Here is a 19,401-nt window from a genome sequence, read left to right as displayed (position 1 = left end):
TCTAACATTTCTTGTGCAAACAGAGAACCTCCAGCTGTGAGCCAGAAATGAGACAATGAGGAAAATGTCATAAACTGAGTTTCCTTACCCTCAGCCTCAACTGTCACCCACAGACCTCGGACACTATGGAGACTGATCCGGGCTGGGTTTATTATTTTTTCTTGATCAAATTGGTTGAAAGAGACAAAGAAAAATCTCAGTTTCACTCTATTTCAAATGACGTTATTTAATACTTATACAATCGGGGGCTTTTTGTTGAAGTGAGCTTCCTAAGCAGCTTTGACGGATGGCTCTGTTGAAGAGAAAACTATTGATTTTAGGAATTTGATCAATCATGTGTGATTGGCCATTTTCTGTTTGAAAAACATTTTTTTTTTTTACTATCAGTCAGAAAAGGGTTAGTTGGGACTTTTATTTTGAATGTTCAAACACCTTTATCTGATCTTGTTCCAGCCTGAAGGATTTATAGCAAGCATATTTATCATAAAACAGTTTTAAGGAGTCTTTCTCTCAGATCTCTCAGATACTCTAGTTCAGTGCTTCTCAGTCAAAATGTGCCAGAATTTTCTATCCAAAATGCCATTCGTCTTATCTCCGAACAATATTTCAGATAAGTATTTTCCTATTTTGATATATAAAATAACTTAATTCAATTTCAGACACTATAATTTTGAGCATTAAAAGAAAACCTAGAAACATCAAATCAAGCTGTTTTATTTATGTTCTTCTTTCGGCTGCTCCCTTCTTCAGGAGTCGCCACAGCGAAATAACTTGCAGTAAAGAAAGGAAGAGGATTAAAAGAAAAGACAACAGTAGTGTTGGACAAGTGACTTGTAAAGTAATCAAGTCAATAAATAAAGCCTTTAAATACTAAAGAGTGCAATTTATCAAAAAAATTAAGGAAGAAGCGGGTAAAGATAATGAATTGATGGATAAAAACGAAAGCAGGCATTTGTAAGGAGGATAATTAAGGATGCAAAGAGAGGCTACTGGGGAAACTTCTGTGATACAAAAGGGAAAGAAATAAATGGGGAGCAGATAGAACAGAGAGAATATAAACCAGATTAATCAGGTCAAATATAGATTATGGTTATGAAGCAGCAGCAAAAACACAACTGGGGAAACATATACAACATGAAGCACAAAGAATCTGTACAGGAGCAGAACTACCCCAACAGCAAAGTGGAGACAGGATAAATGCTTTTAGAATTAAGAACACAGCTAGCAATAAATTATTGGATTAACTTGCATAATATCATCGAACACTGAATATTTTGAAGCCATGCTGGGAAAAAACAAAGAGGGAAACAAGATGCTTTGGGTGAGTGATTGATGGGAAGGTAGAAGAAGTTCATATAAGCAACCTAATAAAAAGTCCAACTGTAACATTACTGTTAAGGACATTTTACACTTATGGAGAAGAAAATAAGATTAAGGATTAATTTTAAAATTCACATGTCAAGGTACTATTTGCACTCATCATGTTCAATAACTCTCCTGCTGATGTACTGTGATGTGAGTAATATTAACTGTCCCATGTAATCACTTTTACTGTGACCAATCAATGAGGAACAAATAGAACTGTTTTGATATCCTCAAGGTTTGATTGATATGATATTGATATGATAGCGTTGATATGATATGGTGACGTGTCTTCAAGCAGAGTCCTTGACTCAGATCCACTCCTTCCTGTCTGCAGAGGATCTTTTGATGATGGCTTGGACATGGAGGGAGGATCTGGGCTGGAGGTTATTGTATATAACTTAACATGTCTGGTTCAGGAAGTCAGAGCAGGTCAGCGTTTCAGACGGAGAAAAAGGCATTGATAAGAGTGTGATCTTGTAATTGTAATTTAATCTCTAAATTAAAATAATTTGCTAAACTACACAATCTCTAAATAATGTATTTGAGCAAAAGTGTTTGAAAAGTTGCTCTGTGATCAACTGAAATAATTTTTAGAAACAAATCTTTTAAATCCTTTTCAGTCAGGTTTTAGGAAGCAGCACTGCAACTGCAACTGCCGCTCTAAACGTTTTAAATGATGAGGCACTGGATTCTAAAAAGGTTTGCTCTGCTCTGTTTATTGATTTATCCAAGGCATTCGATATTTGACGGTGGACCACAGTATCCTGGTAAATATTCTTCTCAAACTGGGCATCTCCAAAGAAGCATCTTGCTGGTTTGTAGATTATTTGGCAAATAGGACACAATGTGCACAGATGGCTGGAGCAAGCTCAAGTTATCTTAAAGTAAAAAAGGGCGTACCCCAGGGCTCTGTCTTGGGGCCCATCTTATTTACAATTTACATTACTGTACTGTGTGAAAATGTAAAAGTGTTCTACAAATTGTTCATTTGTTTTCTGAAATGTAAATTTGTTGCACCTCCTGGCCACCGTACAAGAGTCATTAATATCTGTAAATTTAGCAATGATGCAGTTCACGGGATATATGTTATGTAAAATTTTAAAGTGTATTTCTTTGACTTTGTTAGAGATACAGAATGAGCCAGGCCCTTCTCCAGTTTTCTTATGAAAGCACTGGCGTATGTGTCGATTGTTACATTTTTTATCTGTTAGTTTAATTCCTTCCAGTGTGAGCGTGGGTAGAGTTTTTTTAAATTCACTGTAACACATGGACTTTTAACAAGTTGAATTCGATTTTTGGGAACACCACGAGAGAGTGAACATGTGATTGAAGTTTGTCAAAGATATGAGAGAGAGAAAAGATGAATGATAAAGGAATTTAGAAAAATCAGAGAAAAACTTAAAAAAATAAAAATTAAAGAAATATTTAATATCTCAAACATACTACAAAAAGAGTCGGGAGTAAATGCATTACCATTTTAGTTATGTTCTTCAGGATAACAAAGCTGATTAATAGAATATGGCTTTGGGCAACATGTACAGTACAAAAGATAATAGACAGACATTCTGATCCACATTCCATACCAGCAAATGACGGTAATGTGCATCATAAGTTGTTGGCCAACCGCCCAAAAACACAGGAAGAAGTGGGAAAAAAGGTGTTTCTAGAGGACAAACACTGATTGGCTAACTGTATTTGCTGGCTCTTTAGGTAAGTTACCTCAGCTCTTTGTTTTTAACTGAAGGCTTCTAAGAAACAGCATTATATCTGATGTCAAACACAAGAAGATTCTCTTTTGTTCTTGGGTTGTAGGCTGCACCTGACACAGGTTGGCTTGAGTGTGGTCTGGGTACAATGAAATATGAAGCATCTGAAGTGAAACCTGTTCCCATTTGTCAAAAAGTCTGGTCTCAATTAAAGATCATGAGTCCTGTAACTATGGCCCAAAACAAACGCTAAAAACAAAATTTGCTCTTTAGAAGTGCTCTTCTATGAGATCTGATCTATGAAAGGAGCTGAAACATGGATTAGGATTGACCCTTAAAATCTGACAGCTGAGGAAGTTAACCAGTACCTGCTCCAGTTGCAGAAATCTGACAGAAACTGACAATCACTCATCTGCAGTGACTGATTTAAAAGGTTGAACAAGAAAATGTGACGTTAAAGGTAACATCCTTTGTCCCAAGGCCAGTTTAAGTATAATTATTGGTTACCTTATTTTTCTTTCTTTATGAATCGATTGTAACTATTTTCACATTATTCAACAACCAAAACCGATTTTGTTTTTTAATGTAACGGCTAGGTATTAAAAAACAAACATTTAGCCCTCCCCACCATAGATATAAAAGTCTATGCTATCTATTTATTCTTATGTTGTTTTTATTTTGAAATGTAACCGGAAAATCTGTGTTGAGAGGAGGAAAAAGAAGTTGTGGAGACACCGCTAACGTCGAACAGGTTAACACCATAGACATAATTAATAATATACCTGTGATTAACACAATCTGTCAATAACGCCTTGTTTTTAGACATAATATGGGTATGGTTAACACAAACGGCCTTTTTTTTTGTTTAGCGTTTTTTTTTTTTTTTTGTCCAATCAGATGTGGCCCTTCAGATACGCCTATTTTACTATTATCCAATCAGATGTGGTGTTCTGGATATGCCTATTTTTCTATCGTCCAACCATGATCTTGAAGATACGCCCATTGTTTTATCGTCCAATCAGATGTGGCTCTTCAGATACGCCTTCCGAATTTGTCTCCAGTCCAGATATGCCTTCAGAATTTGTCTGCGGAGATACCTACTTGGGCAAATATATGTTACAATGGTATGCCATAACCGCTCCTACAACACCACGTATGAGATTCTGGATGTCCCACCGGTTTTTCCTTGACACTTTACATCTAAAACAAAACCCGGCAAAGGAGAAATAAGCGTCCAAACACATCGCCGCTGACCCAAGGTAACACTTGTTATCCGTATTTACAGAGCAGCACAACAAACCAACCAAAAGAAAATACAAAACAACGTTCATAAATGTATCTGCTAAAGTTGCCCACTAGCTAACATTAGCTATGAATCATAGGCCACTGCTAAAACGTTCAGTTATTGTCAGGAATGTTACGTTTTATTTTTGGCAGCCCATTCCACACATTAGCTGTTCGTAAGATTTATCAGTAAGTAAAAGTCTTTTTTGTTTCTGTCCTGTTTTGTTTCGTCTTTCACGTACTGGGAACATGCTAACTAGTGCTAGCATAAGTTTGTTTCTCAAGTCAGACTGGTGATCTCTGCCTAACCAAAGGAGCATTCAGTTTAACAGACTGGTTTGTTAGTAGCCTAATCTTTTCTTAGTTTTCATTCATTCAACCTTTATTTAGACAGGTTAATCCCACTGAGCCTCGAGGACTCATTTACAAGAGAGACCTGAGCGAGTTAACTTATTATTTAATCAGCTAACAAACTGACCTGACATCCTGGTTTTCTATCAGGCGCCGTAAACATTAATTTCATGATCAGGTAAGATGTTGAGTCATCCTTCATTTTTAATATTGTTGCTTCAAAGATGACATATTGTGATCTTCTGAACGATATTTGTTCTTCTGGGTTTTTGAAGGTCCTTCAAAGTGTTTATTTGTTTATTAATTTTTGGATGAGTGTAATTTATTTTCTATCCAGCACCACCTTCAAACAAATAGGCATCTAATCTCAAAGGGAAACTAATGTAACATTTTTACTTGAATTTTTAGGTTTTTTTTTTTTTTTTTTACTTTAAGTTGGTCACAGCCACATAATTTATTTTAAATTTTGTGTAGTGCATCACAAATGGTAGTTTGATGGACATAAATTAGTAATTTAGCTCCACCAGAGTTATTTAACTGAGCTATTGACATGACCAGAAGGATGGTGCATCTCAGGCCTTTTTCAGGTGTTGACTGGATTTGCCAGTATTTATTTATTTTCTTACGTACATATGACATGACTTTCAGAGACTTTTAGGCATGCCACTTCTTCTTGTGTCCTGCTTTTGTAAAAATCTTTTCTTTTTTTTAAAATACGTTGTCATAATCGGGTACAGAGTTTCTGTACGAAGGCTAAACCGAGACGGTTTATCAAGCACCACTGTTCGCTGTGTCAGTAATCTCCCTAATCCAACTTCAGATGAAAATAAATAAATACAAGTATTTCAAAATAAAACGGTGAGCTGTAAGAGTAGCAGGTTCTTTTTTAGGGAGGCACGATATTGGATTTATTTTTTGTTAATTTAATTCATTTACAGTTTAAAATAAATATGTCACATGTTGATATGAAATAAAAGTTCTGAATGAAAAGGAGTAGTTTGAAGAAAAAAATCTTATATAGTCTACCCCTTTTCCCAAAAGTCAATCTACGACACCAAAAGCAACTAATTTTCAATCAACTAAAGACACAACTTTGGACACAAAACAGGCAATGTGTATATTTAAAGAAAACAAACAAACAAACATTATCTTTGTTATGATACAGAACTCTGAATCAATATACTTCATTATACCTTGAAAGAAGATTATATTTAATTTTTTTCTTAAAAGTAAAAATACATTTACTCTCTTTGGTTTCTTTAGACAGTTCCACAGATTTGTTCCATAAACAGAAATACAACGATCCATTTGTTTAGTTCTGACTTTGTGGTTTAAAAAAATTTCTGATCCTCTCAAATTATAAATGCTGTCTCTTTTAATAAATCTTTTTTGCAAACGCACTTATAACATACTGTTATCTATTTTAAACATAACTTGCAGAATGTAATAGTCCACCAAGTCGTGAAATTTCATTAATTTTAAGTTACAGAACAATGGATTTGTTGGATCTCTGTAGCGTTTTCCACTTATAATTCTAACAGCTCTTTTTTGCAGAATAAAAATAGAATTTGTATCCGATTTACAGGCATTCCCCCAAACTTCTACACAATAGGTCAAATAGGGAATGATGAGTGAATTATACAATATAATCAATGCTTCATCATTTATTGAGTCTTTTGAGATTTTTGGCCGATATGCCAATATGTTGAAACTTATTTGGCTGATAATCGATACCAATACCGATATTTCCCCCTAGACCTACTTACAAAGACTACATAGTTTTCTCTGCTGTGGAATTAAAATACTACATTATTCTACATGGTCTTTGTCAGTTTGGCCGCTACCAAATGCAGATGCCAAAAAGGGGGCTGCAAATGATGTAACACTTCAACTTGGATTATGTTTAATGTTAAATGTATTCATGACATTTACTCTTAACACGACTACACTTGAACAATGCAAATTTGGACCCATTATATCGGTGAGTTGTTTTGATGGAATGGCCGTTGTCCGATATTTAACTTTATCGCTAATATCGGCCGATACGATGCAATGCCGATACTATTGTGTATCCATATTCTTTTTATGTTTAGTTAATTTTTTGAGGTTAATTTGTTTGCATAAAGCCATTTCTTAAAATGTGCTCTATTTAATGAAGAAGCGTGGAAGTTTTGGCACTAATTCTGTTTTTTGTTGAGCTAAAACATGTCACGCATATCTTAAAGCTCAAATAATAATAATATAATAACAATATAAACTTTATTTTCATTCAAAATTGTACAGTGCACAATGCAAAATTTAACTAAATTTAGATTTATTTCCCCACAGCAGTGCAGGAGTACATAATTGACATATAGACTTTGGTGTTTGGGAATGTCTGTGGTTGTGTGTGTATGTTTGCTATTGTGGTCACTTCATTAGTGACATGAGTTCAGCAGTCTGATAGCTCGTGGGATGAAACTATTACAGAACCTGGTGGTTCTGGTCCTCAGGCTGCAGTATCTCCTGCCAGAGGTCAACAGAGTAAACAGTCCATATTGTGGGTGTGAGCTGTCTCATTTGATTTTATTGGCTCTGGTCAGAGAGCATCTGAAACCAATGTCCTGGATGGGGGGGTGTCTTGATGATCTTCTTAGTCGTTCTCACCATGCTCCTCAAATCCTTCCAGTCTGCAACCGGCAGCTTCCTTCCCAAACAGATGCTGCTGATCATGATGCTCTCCCATGGTTCCTCTGTAGAATGTGGTGAGGACATGTGATGGGAGGTGTGCTGTCTTCAGTCTACGGAGGAAGTGCAGACACTGCTGGGCTTTCTTCTTAGGGACCCAGTGTTTCTTGACCAAGACAGCTGATTGGTTATATGCACCCCCAGAAATCTGGTACTCTCTACCTTCACCACTGTGTTATTTATGAGCAGCTGTGTGTAGGCTTGTCACGATAACAAGTTTTGCTGGGCGATTGTCTCAGAAATAGTGAAAAACGATAATATTGTTGATAAGGGAGGCGGAAAGAGTTGCTTCTCTCGTGTGCATCCAGCCATTAATTCTAGCTTCTGGAGATTTTAATGATGAATTTTTATTTAGCTATTCTATCTGAAACTATCATCTTATTTTTTATTTTTATATTTTGATTAGAATATTTTAAGCAAAGTCTTTTGGAATTGGTAGACTACTACTGGTATACGCTCTTTGTTTTGTATTGTGAAGACATTTCTACATTTCTCAGCAAAGGTGCAGTGCTCCTCTTATTCTTGTCAGCCGTTGGCTTAGGTTTAATATTGGTGCATACTGTCTTAAGCTATTTTACTGTAAGAGTCAGAATTACTTCTGCCATCCTAAAATAATTGAACAATTATTCAATTGTATATGTGTATATAGTTACCGTAGTAACAAAAAAACAATTGCAGCATTATTTTAAAAACCTTTCTGGTAAGGCAGTAGTTATCTAAATAACCTCCCAACAGACTCTCTTGTTTATGTAATACTTTTCTTTAATGACGGTAAGCTTGCAGTGTTTTAATGACTTCAATTAAAAAAAAATCTCATTCCTTTTAACAAAGGTTTGTGATATGAGCCCGTTTTATCACACTTCTTCTCCCCAGTAATGTGTGAAATCCTTTTTTACTCGCCAGTGTCGCATCTAAAAGTACAAAAAGTAAACGAGTATGTCATTGGCTGCTGCCGGTGTTTTCAGGTTAAAGTAGAATAGAAACGAGAATTGTTCTGATGTTCTTTGGAATGTTCTGCCCTTGTATTGCCTTGCCTAATCACAAATATTTAAGTCCAGTTGCATGATCTTAAAAACGTATATCAATTTTAAACTATAGGAAAAATGCAACCAGTGACGAGTGCATATGATATCTAGGGAATTTATTAAAAAAAAATGTATTTTGCGGTAATATTGCTGTTCAGCTAGTCAAATTTTGCGTGTGTTGTTGTTGGCTATAATATTGCGTCTTACTGCAGCTTAATAAACAACAAAAAACAAGCAAATCTACAAGGGATGTACAATCCCTGTTTGTGAGAAAAACAAAGGAGATGCAAGGCGAGTATGATTAGAGAACAGCGTGGTGTGAAGTGTAGGCCTGTCTGTCGCAATAAACAATAAATCAATTTTCTCTTTAAAATCTATTTTAATGATCCAAATTCACGTTTTTGGATCGTTAAAAGCGGCTAAGCTACGAGCTAAGCCAACAGGCCGACCTTGGGGATAAAAACCTCAGTCTTGTTGAAGCTGCAACATTCACGGTTGAAATCCGTGCCTTCGTGTAAAAACTTGTTTTTCTCTGCAAAAAGAAGCTGAGAACTTGTTTATTGATTTTTATTATTTTATTTTTTTTAAAGCTTTGTGTGACAAATGCTATGCTAAAGAGCTCAAAACTTTCCGAGCGTCCGCCATTTTGAGAACCGGAAAACAAGAACGAGAGACAGCCCATGTCACAAGGGGCCTCCCTCCCATTTTTTATTAAAGAGACGCTGCTTGCTCCCTCACTATCATGAATCCTTAGCTTTAAACAGTCTTATACTGCCATCCAGTGGTCAAAAAAGGTACTACAAGAAATTAACCAACTTTTCTTCCTAAATTGGACAATAATTACTATTGTCAAATTTTAAACAATATTATCATTTATCGCAATAATTTCTTGAGACAATCGCCCTGCAAAATTTGTTATCGTGAAAGGCCTACTTGTCGAGCTCCAAAATTCAGGGTAGAGACCCATGCCTTTGTGTAAAAATATTTTTTTTTCTGCAAAAAGAAACTGAGAACTTGTTTACTTATTTTTTTAATTAAAAGCTTTGTGTGAAAAATGCTATGCTAAAGAGCTCAAATCACCAAGCGTCCACCATGTCACAATGTCAGCTCATGTCGCATCAAGGGCTCCCTCCTTCCCATTTTTCTTAGAGACGCTCTGTTCATCTATTTTTTCTTTGGTTCAAACGGTTTTATACTGCCATCAGGTGGTCAAAAAAGGTACTACACTCCAAACAAGTCAACATTTCTTCTAAAATTTCTAAAATCGCAACAGAAACGGCTCAAGAGTGCCACCTAGAAATTTTCTTTACAGCCTCTGCATTTGAACGAACTGTTCCTAGGGATTTCACTCAATCGGTTTCAAACTTGGCCATTTTGGTCAAAAGGCATGGGGGACACAAAATTATCTAAACGGTTCGTTTCAGAGCATGCTGAAGAGGCGGGGCCAGACCTCAAAGTTTGACATCTCGCCATGAAAAACGAAGTGCTCCTACAAGAAAACTGTCTGACACATCAAACCTTCAGTGATTGATCCAAATCCGGTCCCCCGCAAGACTGAATGGTCAAATCATGACATAACTTAAGTCACGCCCCCTGACAACAGGAAGTATAAAGTTTTATGTTGAACGATCCCTATCTGACCCCTGTTACCTGATCAGCATGATAGTGTGTCCATTGACTGAAGACATGTTGGTGTAACTTGCTTTCCAACACTGACAGTTTTGGGTGGAGCATGTGGGCAGCGCGGCGTGGCGAAGTAAGACGTGATGCTGTCGCCATACGTTTGGCTCTAAATTCCACAGTTTTGAACCGAGGTGCACCAAAATTAGTATGACCAATCATTATCCACCCCTTGAACAGGAAGCCATGATAAGTGGCCAATAGCCTCCACACCGCCCCCTAGAATATTTTAAAACCTCAGCCACAAGCCATTTAATTCTGAAACTCTGTGAACATCTGTATCTTCTCAGGACCGATGAAAAAGTCTTAGAGCCCTGGTCCAAAACCAAGAGGAAGTCGGCCATTTTGGGTCAAAGGGTCATTTTTGGGCATTTCTAATTGCGAATTTGAACAAACTCCTCCTAGGATTTTTTGAAGGATTGCCTTCAAACTTGGTTAATATGCCCTTAAGACATTGAAGAGTAAAAGTTATCAAAAGCTTTCGGTTTAGTTTAGGTTAAAAGGGTGTGGCCAGGCCTCAAACTTGCGCTTCACGCCATAAATTTCCAAACGCTATAACTTTCACATTGAAAGACCGAAATGCACCAAACTTGGCATTACTCATCCCTGTTGGATACCTGACGATCCACTGTGGTCATAGTTTGACATCATCAAAGCCTCACCTCCTCGGAACAGGAAGTCTCTTTTTTTACTTGGAATGCTCTCTCTTTGACACCATTGATCTAATCAGGATGATCCTGTGTTAGAAGACAGATAAGATGGTCTAACTTGATTTAAAGTGCAAACCGTTTTTGCAGGAGGATGTGGGCGTGGCAGCGTGGCAAATCAAGAAGTGACGCCGTTGCAATGCGTTTGGCTCCAAAATACACAGATTTCAGCCGAGGTGAACCAAAATCATTATGATCAATCATTATCTACCCCTTGAACAGGTATCCATGATAAGTGGCCAATAGCCTCCACAGCGCCACCTACATTATTCCTACAGTTATAGCTCAGTGATACATCATCCAATCTGCACCAGATTTATTGTGCTTGATCAGTGAGCACTTCTAGACACATTGATTTTGTTGTTTTACTTTTGACTCCAGTGCGCCCCCTACATTATTCAAACTGTGACATCTCAGTGATACATCATTCAATTCAAATTCAATTCAAAAATACTTTATTAATCCCAAAGGGAAATTATTTGTTGTTGTAACTCGTTATCCTCATTTCGTTAAGAGATGTTATAGTCACTGATGGCTGTAGGCAGGAAGAATCTCTTGTAAAGGTCCATCCCACAGTGGATTCTAAGAAACTGGCTGCAGATGCCGTCCGATCCGTCCACCCAGACTCGGCTGGCCTCGCGGTTCCCCTCGGGCTGTAGGACCGTCTGAATGCCGGGCAGAACTCCTCCCAGAGCGATGGCCACTCCTCCCAGCAGTCTGCTGAGCTCCTCATCGCTGTGGACAGACAACTGTAGGTGCCAAGGGATGATCCCGTCCTTCCGCTGTCATGAGCCGTGTTTCCTGTTAGTTCCATGATCTCAGTGGTCAGGTACTCGAGCACAGCTGGCAGGTAGATGAGAATGCGTCCACAAAACATCCTTTTCAACTCATTTGAGATTTGGGGCTGTAGTTGAGATATTATTTGAGCTTTTGAGATGTTAATTAGCTGCTGTTGGTTGTAGAAAACTGCCTTGTTGCCATGGTTACGCATCATAACAAATGTCCAAAACTAAAAAAGTTTCAGTAAAAATCCTTCCAGCTGCACAGCATCTGATACAAGAGGAAGCAATCATCCAAAAAATGTGATTTACATCCAGAAAAGAGGAATTAAAATTTCCAAAAGCAAAATCTCAGAATGAAAGTAACAGAGCTGCTCCAACATGCAGCCACCTTGAGCGGCGCAATTCTAGAACGAACATCTAATCTGTACCAGATTTTGGGTGCGTCATCTGTGAGCATTTGTAGACACATTGGTATTGTTCTTTAACATTTGACTCAAGTGTGCCCCCTACATTATTCAAACTGTTATATGTCAATGATATATTATCCAATCTGCACCAGATTTTTGGTGCATCATTATTGAGCGCTTCTAGACACATTGGTGTTGTTTCACTTTTGACTCCAGTGCGCCCCCTAGATTATGCCAACAGTTATATCTCAGTGAAATATCATCTGATCGGAACCAGATTTTTTGTACCTGATCCGTGAGCAAGTCTAGACACACTGCTATTGTGGTTTAACATATGACTCAAGTGTGCCCCTAGATTATTTAATCAGTTATTTCTCAGTGAATTATCATCCAATATGTACCAGATTTATTGTGCATCATTATTGAGCACTTCTAGACACATTGGTGTTGTTGTTTAACTTTTGACTCCATTGTGCCCCCTAGATTATTCCAACAGCTATATCTCAGTGATACATCATCCAATCTGAACCAGATTTTTTTGTACATAATCGGTGAGCATGTCTAAACACATTGATATTGTGGTTTAACATATGACTCAAGTGCACCCCCTCTCATACTGATATGGGCAGAAGGTGATTGCAAAGTTTAAGCATATGCGCACCCTGGTGGACGCGTGCAGGATTGTCACGAGAGCGTTCGCGACGGCGACTGGGAGTTGTTGCTGGAGCGCCTGTGGTCACGGGTGTTGTCGAAGGTTCGGCGAATGCGCACCCTGGTGAACGGGAGCGGGACGGGAGCGAGATCCATCGCAATGGCGACCGGGTGGAGTCGCTGGAGCTCCCGCGGTCGCCGTAAACCCGGAGCGGCACTTTGCTGCGAGGGCCTTCAATGCTGCTTGCAGCTTTAATTCTGTTTTGTGTTGTTTGCTGTGACAAAAGGTGAGCCCAGTTCATGGTTCATTGAATGTTTGCTCTTCTGGTTTATCAAAGTAAATTGAAGCAGTCTGGTTTTGTTTGACGTTAAATTGACTTATTTTTTTGTACCAGGATGTTACAACTATGTCAGCATTGATTTTAGTTTACCCAGTCAGTTATAATTTTTTTCAGCGAGTTTGCAGAGCGAACTTTGACATTCCCTCATGTCAAATAAGGATCTGACATCTGGTGTTGACCGATACAGAATGTTTGACAGTAATGTTGACCATTTGGGTGTAACTTTGATAGATAGGATTAAGGCTGCCATAACTTTTTTTTTAATCTAGTAGAGCTGTTGCCTCTCAGCCAAAAAGTTGCTGGAACAAACCCCAACTGGGGATCTTTCTAGGTGTAGTTTGCATTTTCTCTCCGTGCATTTGTGGGTTTTCTCCAGGTTTGTCTCGTTTGTTTCTTTGTGGCCCTGCGATGGACTTGCGACCTGTTCAGAGTGACCCCCGCTACCTGGAAAGGAAAGAACGGGTAAGGATGGATGGATGGATGCATGGATGGATGGATGGATGGATGGATGATGGATGGATGGATGCATGGATGGATGGATGGATGGATGGAGTTTTATAAAGGAAATTCTAAAATGTAACTGTTTGGACCTATGCAACTCAGATTTAAAACCTGTAATTGACAAACTGAACATCACAAACCAATGATGTAGCAGGCAGCACTGTAAAATATGGAAATATAATATTTTAAGCTAAGATAGATTTATATATTTTTTGTTGTTGTTTTAAATGGACTTAATAATGTGTTCACAACCAAAGGTTTATAGTAAAATTAGTTAAGATCCAAGAGCAGAAGAGCTGCAGTGGTAGCAGTAGACTGTAAACCAACACTGTATAAAACATTTGGACATTTTTCCTTTTTGTTTAAAGATCCTCAGCTTTGGATTAGTTCACCAAGAGCAATAAAATTGTTAACTGATGTTGGAGTCTATTGCTTAGGTGGAACAGTAGCTGAAGCAATAACAAATAAGAGCAAGGACATACATGATGAGCCTCCACAACTGAACTGTTTTTTTTTTTTTTTTAACTTCACTTTTTCTTGTTTCTCCTGTTTTTATTTATTCATATTAATAGTGGGTGTAGGTGCGTGTGTCTTGGTTTTGTTGTTGCTTTTAGGCCTGTGTGTTTTGTTTGTATTAGTAGTTGTAGGGATTTTATTTATTTTTTTGTTTTATTGAAAAGAAAAAAAAAAAGTAACCAGGGCTGTGTACAAATTAATCTTTGGTTTGAAGGCACCTAGACAAACCAAAGGTTGCAATTAAACATTTTAAATGAAATGTGAATACAGTGAGGGAATACTTTTTGTCTGTCTAAACATGTCTCACTTGTAAATGAGTCCCCAAAGCTCAATGTGATTAACCGGTCTAAATAAAGATTAAATGAAAGAAAATTATCGCGGGGGTTACGTTCCAGAGACCCCTGCGGCAGGTGAAAATCTGCAAAGTAGCAGTGTTAAGACTTTATAAACCCTTCCCACACTCTTATTAACCTTTCCCACTATCTTATAAACACTTTAGGGTTTTCCCTAACTTTATACAAGCAGGGCACCCCGCCTTGTCAACAGAACCGAACAACGCGTCCCACCCCCCTGTCGGCACTGACGTAGCGCTAAGCTAGCAGCGTGCAATATAGGCATGATAGCTCAAAAGCTAAAGGTTAACGCTGCCTCCTCCCTCATGCTGAAAACACCCTGCTCGAAATCTGTTGGTACAAACAGCACGCAGCTGACGTGTCTCCGTGTCCCCCCCCCCCCGACAAAAATCACAGACGTGATGAGATATGAGGGCCCCGCCATGCCAACTTATCTAGGGGAAACACTGCAGTTCATATGCTCTTAAACACTTTAGCGATCGCTATGACGATGAGATGAATGTACAGTAGTGCACAGCATGTACAGTACACACAATATTAAACTGGGTTTAAAAAACACGCAATATAGTGAGGGACTACTGTAAATAAATTTACTAAAGCTACTCACCTCCTAAGACCTTTAACTAAGGCCCTGTTTACATGATGGAGTGGAAGTTTGTCGTAACTCCCAGCATTATTTCACAAGAAAGCACAATTTACCTGAAAGCAGAAGTGTTTGCACAAGTGTTACAGTTAGTCCGTAGTCTACACTTACCTAAATCTTTGTAGATTTGTAATTTAAAGTATCGTGCATCAGCACCCTAACTTAATTGCCTGTCCCAGTTCAGTTTGTGTATTCGGCATTTTGGATGTAGCTGTAACGTAAAACTAACTTTACCGCGGTCTGTTCTTTTGCTTGACACTGAAGCATTTGCACGTGTTAAAATGCAAAAATCACTCTGCTGGTTTTTGACCCGTTATGTAAACTATAGTGGGTTCAATGTCTTTCACGGTCTTCTCTAAACAGTGATTGCAATCATAGCATTACTGTATGAACATGTAACATTTTTACAATCAACATGTTTCAGAATTTTTTTTACATCTTAACTTGGCCTAATAGAAGTACAAAATGAGGAGCAGTTAGTCTACGTTACAGAATTATTTTAAATCACAGCACACGTCTTTGTTCCATCTACTCGGCCAATCAGGGGCTGTACCACTACTGTTCCAGTCTGGATTGCACCCCCTCCCCCAGCTCTGTTTCTCTGTCACCCAGCCTTCCCCTCTTCCTTTTGGCTTATGCTGTTTTCGGGCTTGTACAGGATGTTACTCCTTTGCTTAATGTAGCTTAAAACATTGAATGGATTGGGGAAAAAAGAACTGAGTGGAATTTTAAATGAATAGTTGAGAGGTCTGAGATGGAAAGGCATTCGGGTTCTTTGTGCAGAAATCCTCATGTGAGTCAAATGGCTTTTTTTTTCACCTTCCTCCTGTTACTCTTAATTTATATTTTGTCCTCTAATGTTTAGTCATTCTTAATGTTGCTAATTATCTTTTTATGTTGTAGTTTTGGTCTGTCCAATTGGTTTAACTGCTGTGTCATCCCTGCCTTCGCTCCTTGCATGCGTCCCTGCCCCCATACAGTAAGGCTGGCTGCTGACGCTGTCTTGTGATGTCGGCACTGCTCAGACCTGGCATTTAAATCCATCCTTTATCAAATTGCAATTGGATAGCACTAAATACAGGTTGATTGGCCTCAATGTGCATTAAAGATGTTTTCATTCAGACCACCTTCAGAGGTGGCCTGTACCTCTTTTTATGTGCATTTTATTCCTTCTATCTATTTGATAGTTTGAACCATCTACTTTTTTATATTATAGGCCAAAAGTCCAGGCCTTTTTTCAATGTTTGGAATTTAAGCCAGTCTGGCATATGGGAGCTGCCATATTGTATTTTTGGAAGAAGAGTCCGCGTACAAGGGATGTGAGGCTTTAAAGTGCTTGTAATAAATAATAAATTTTTGAAACGATAATGTTAATAACATATTGAAAATAATAATAATTTAGACCACTGAGATGAGCAGTTGTTGAGATATTTGTGTGCGCAATAACATCAAGTGATGACAACGGGAATGCCTGTATGCAAACAAAATATTGCACAATGGCTAACACAGACTGTTGTAAACAATCAGTTTCTTTAGATTATTTTGAGTCGCTATCAGAGAGACGAAGAAGAGTCAGAGTTCAAATGGTACTGTTTCAATAAACAAGACCAGGGAATTCCCTTTTTTAAATAATTCCTCTTTGATGTCACTTCCTGTTACACTTTGGCTGCACAGAGTTCAAAATAAAATGAGCCAATTAAGTGACGAAATGGAAAAATCCAGTGTATTATGCCAAACTTCTTAAATATTCACATGATTTCTTTCATTTTTTTGTATTTTTGGAGATTCATGTCACATGAATTTGAAGTCTGTGTACTCACCCACACTCGTTAATGGTGTCAAATGATTTATAGGAATTTAAATAATTAATTACAGCTAAACATACGACATGAATATTTGAGCATACAACAGCAATGTAAGAACTATGTGAATCAATGAGTCCACACCTAAAAATCTATCTGGAGTGGACAATGTTCTGTTTCTTTACATAGAGGGGGTGAGACCTAAAACATGTACTTGCACCAGTGCAAATGGGTCTGGTTGCAGGTTGCTTCTGGTTGGTCTATAAATACAAATAAATTCAGTCATTTAAACTAAATGTTCTGCTGTTACCACCATACACTGTAGTTCAGATTTACCAAAGTCTCATTTTTGTGGAGTTATAAAAGAGAAACAAGTTCAAGTTATTAAGTTTGTTTATGGACAATTAAATAAACATGAAACATTTTTAAAACGCTTCCACGTGACTTAAAACTGTCCAGGAACTGCAACAAAATTTGATTATTTGATGTATTAAGCTTTTTTTTGTGCTGCTCTATTCAATGCAATGTTGCTCATCAACCTTGTCTGTTTGTTGATGTAATACAATAGATGAAGACTTTGCTGTAGTTAAGCAATTGGTATGTCCAACACAAACCTGACAATTCAAAGTTTGGCTTTTTTATATGAAAATATGAGGATAACTTAGCACGTTTTATTTAAAATTATCTAATTTTTTCATGTTGAAGATAAGTGTGACCCTGATTTGTGACCTTCAATTTGCCGTGTAAAACACTATTTTACTGCTCACCACCTCCTAAAATGTATCACGCTGTTTATTTAACCCTTATAGCATTTTTAGTTTAATTTTGTTTTGTTTTCATTCTTCAGACCCTGAATACTTGGAAGACACAAGTGAGTATGTCCTTCAGATACATTTAAAAAAAACAAAAACAAATCTAAACTGGACCTAATTTTCAATGTATTTTATTTTTTGTAGGAGTTGTACTTTCTGAAAATGCACAGAATCAGAGAAAAAATGAATGAAGAAAAAATGGAAGGACTGAATCAGGTGACTCATAGTGTGACATCATTGAAAGAAAAATAAATTGTTTACTGCTACTACCATTGTCTGGTAGACTTGGCAAAGTTACTGTTTTGGGCATGTTATTTTAACTTTATTTGTATTTTTTCCTTTTAATGTTGTAGGTTATGAATGTCATTTAAAACCTCAATTCTGAAAAATCTAGGATGTTTACTTATCCCTGATAGAAATAAATGATCATTCAAAATGTGTAAAAAGAAATAACTCAAAAATGTGCAAACCTCATAAATCCACATTTTATTCACAGTAAAACAAACATGTCACTATTTAAACTAAAAGTGGATTTATTTATTTATTTTTAATTAAGTTTGAGTCTGGCACAAACACGGCTGAAGAAAGTTCATAGGGCCTCTCTTAACGCTGTGAAGCATTTCCTTCTTTTAACAACAGTTTCTAAAATGTGTACGAACTAATGGGACCAGTTGTTGGAGTTTTGGGAGAAAATGTCCCATTCTTGTCTGGTGTTGGATTCCAGATGTTCAACAGTGCTGGGTCTTTGCCAGATACTTGTTTCATGAAGCATCAAATGTTTGCTGTTGGTGAGAGGTCTGGACTGCAGGCAGGTCAGTTCAGCACCAGGACTCCTCTGCAGTGAACCCATACTGTTGTAATGGATGCAGTACGTTTAGCATTTTCTTGCTGAAATTTGCAAGGCTTTCTTTCCATGCAAAAGCACTGATTATTCTTTCTATAGATCTAGTAGAGTGCTGTATGAATGGGTAAATGAGGGCACAGATTGTAGTGTAAAGTGCTTTGACTGTCTTGATAAGATAGAAAGATGTTATATAAGTACAGTCCATTTACCTTTTTAATGCATTGCTGTTCAAGTCCCCAAAAAGTATGGACATCTAACTTTGACCTTTGGCTCTGCGATTTGCACAGAGATTTTTCCAGATTCAACATTTTTCAGTCAGGTCATCTGGACAGTTTCTTTTTTTTGTGCTGAAACGTTTCACCTTCGATCCGGAAGGCTTCATTAGTTAGAGAAACACACAACACAAAACTGATTCTTCCCCCAACAGCTTACTTCAAAGTGGAACAAACCAGTTATGTTGGTGCACCAATTTTGGAATTTTTCCACTATGTTTGGACACATTTTTTTATAGACTGATTAACCTTTACTCATCAGTACTTCAAAGAGGTTCATCTTCTCTATAATCTTTTTTTATATCCAGTCCTGTCATTGGTTTGTTACCAATTAACATAATTATGTAATTGCAAAATGCTCCTCCAGCTGTTTCTTATTCAACTTGCTTATTTGTACAGCCTGCAGTTGACTACACGTTTTATAGATGTGTTGCTGCCCTAAAATACAAAATTACCATTTATTTTTCTTAAAATGGAAGTTTATAGTTTTAAACATTTTGATTTACTATTGTCCATTGTGAATGAAATATGGGTTTATGAAATTTGCAAATCATTTTGTTTTGTTGTGCATTTTGCTATACTTGTAATATTAAGAAATTAGCTTTAGCATGTATAGATTTTATAGAGGATGA

General features: G+C 37.4%; 1 protein-coding gene and 1 long non-coding RNA gene across 2 annotated transcripts in view; both read left to right on the top strand.

Annotated features, from left to right (window-relative positions):
- Positions 1-19,401, top strand: part of tmod1 (tropomodulin 1) — a 307,955-nt gene that overhangs the window by 70,338 nt on the left and 218,216 nt on the right. The window lies entirely within an intron of this gene.
- LOC119422386 lies at positions 4,215-17,858 on the top strand. Its single transcript, XR_005187422.1, has 3 exons — positions 4,215-4,330; positions 17,689-17,712; positions 17,798-17,858. It is a non-coding gene; the product is annotated as an uncharacterized LOC119422386 (long non-coding RNA).

This window comes from Nematolebias whitei, chromosome 16, assembly GCF_014905685.2.
Source record: "Nematolebias whitei isolate Nwh7 chromosome 16, NemWhi1, whole genome shotgun sequence".
In the NCBI taxonomy this organism is placed as follows: Eukaryota; Metazoa; Chordata; class Actinopteri; order Cyprinodontiformes; family Rivulidae; genus Nematolebias; species Nematolebias whitei.
The sequence above is the reverse complement of the archived record's forward strand: the minus strand, read 5'-3'. Positions and strand labels throughout refer to the sequence as shown.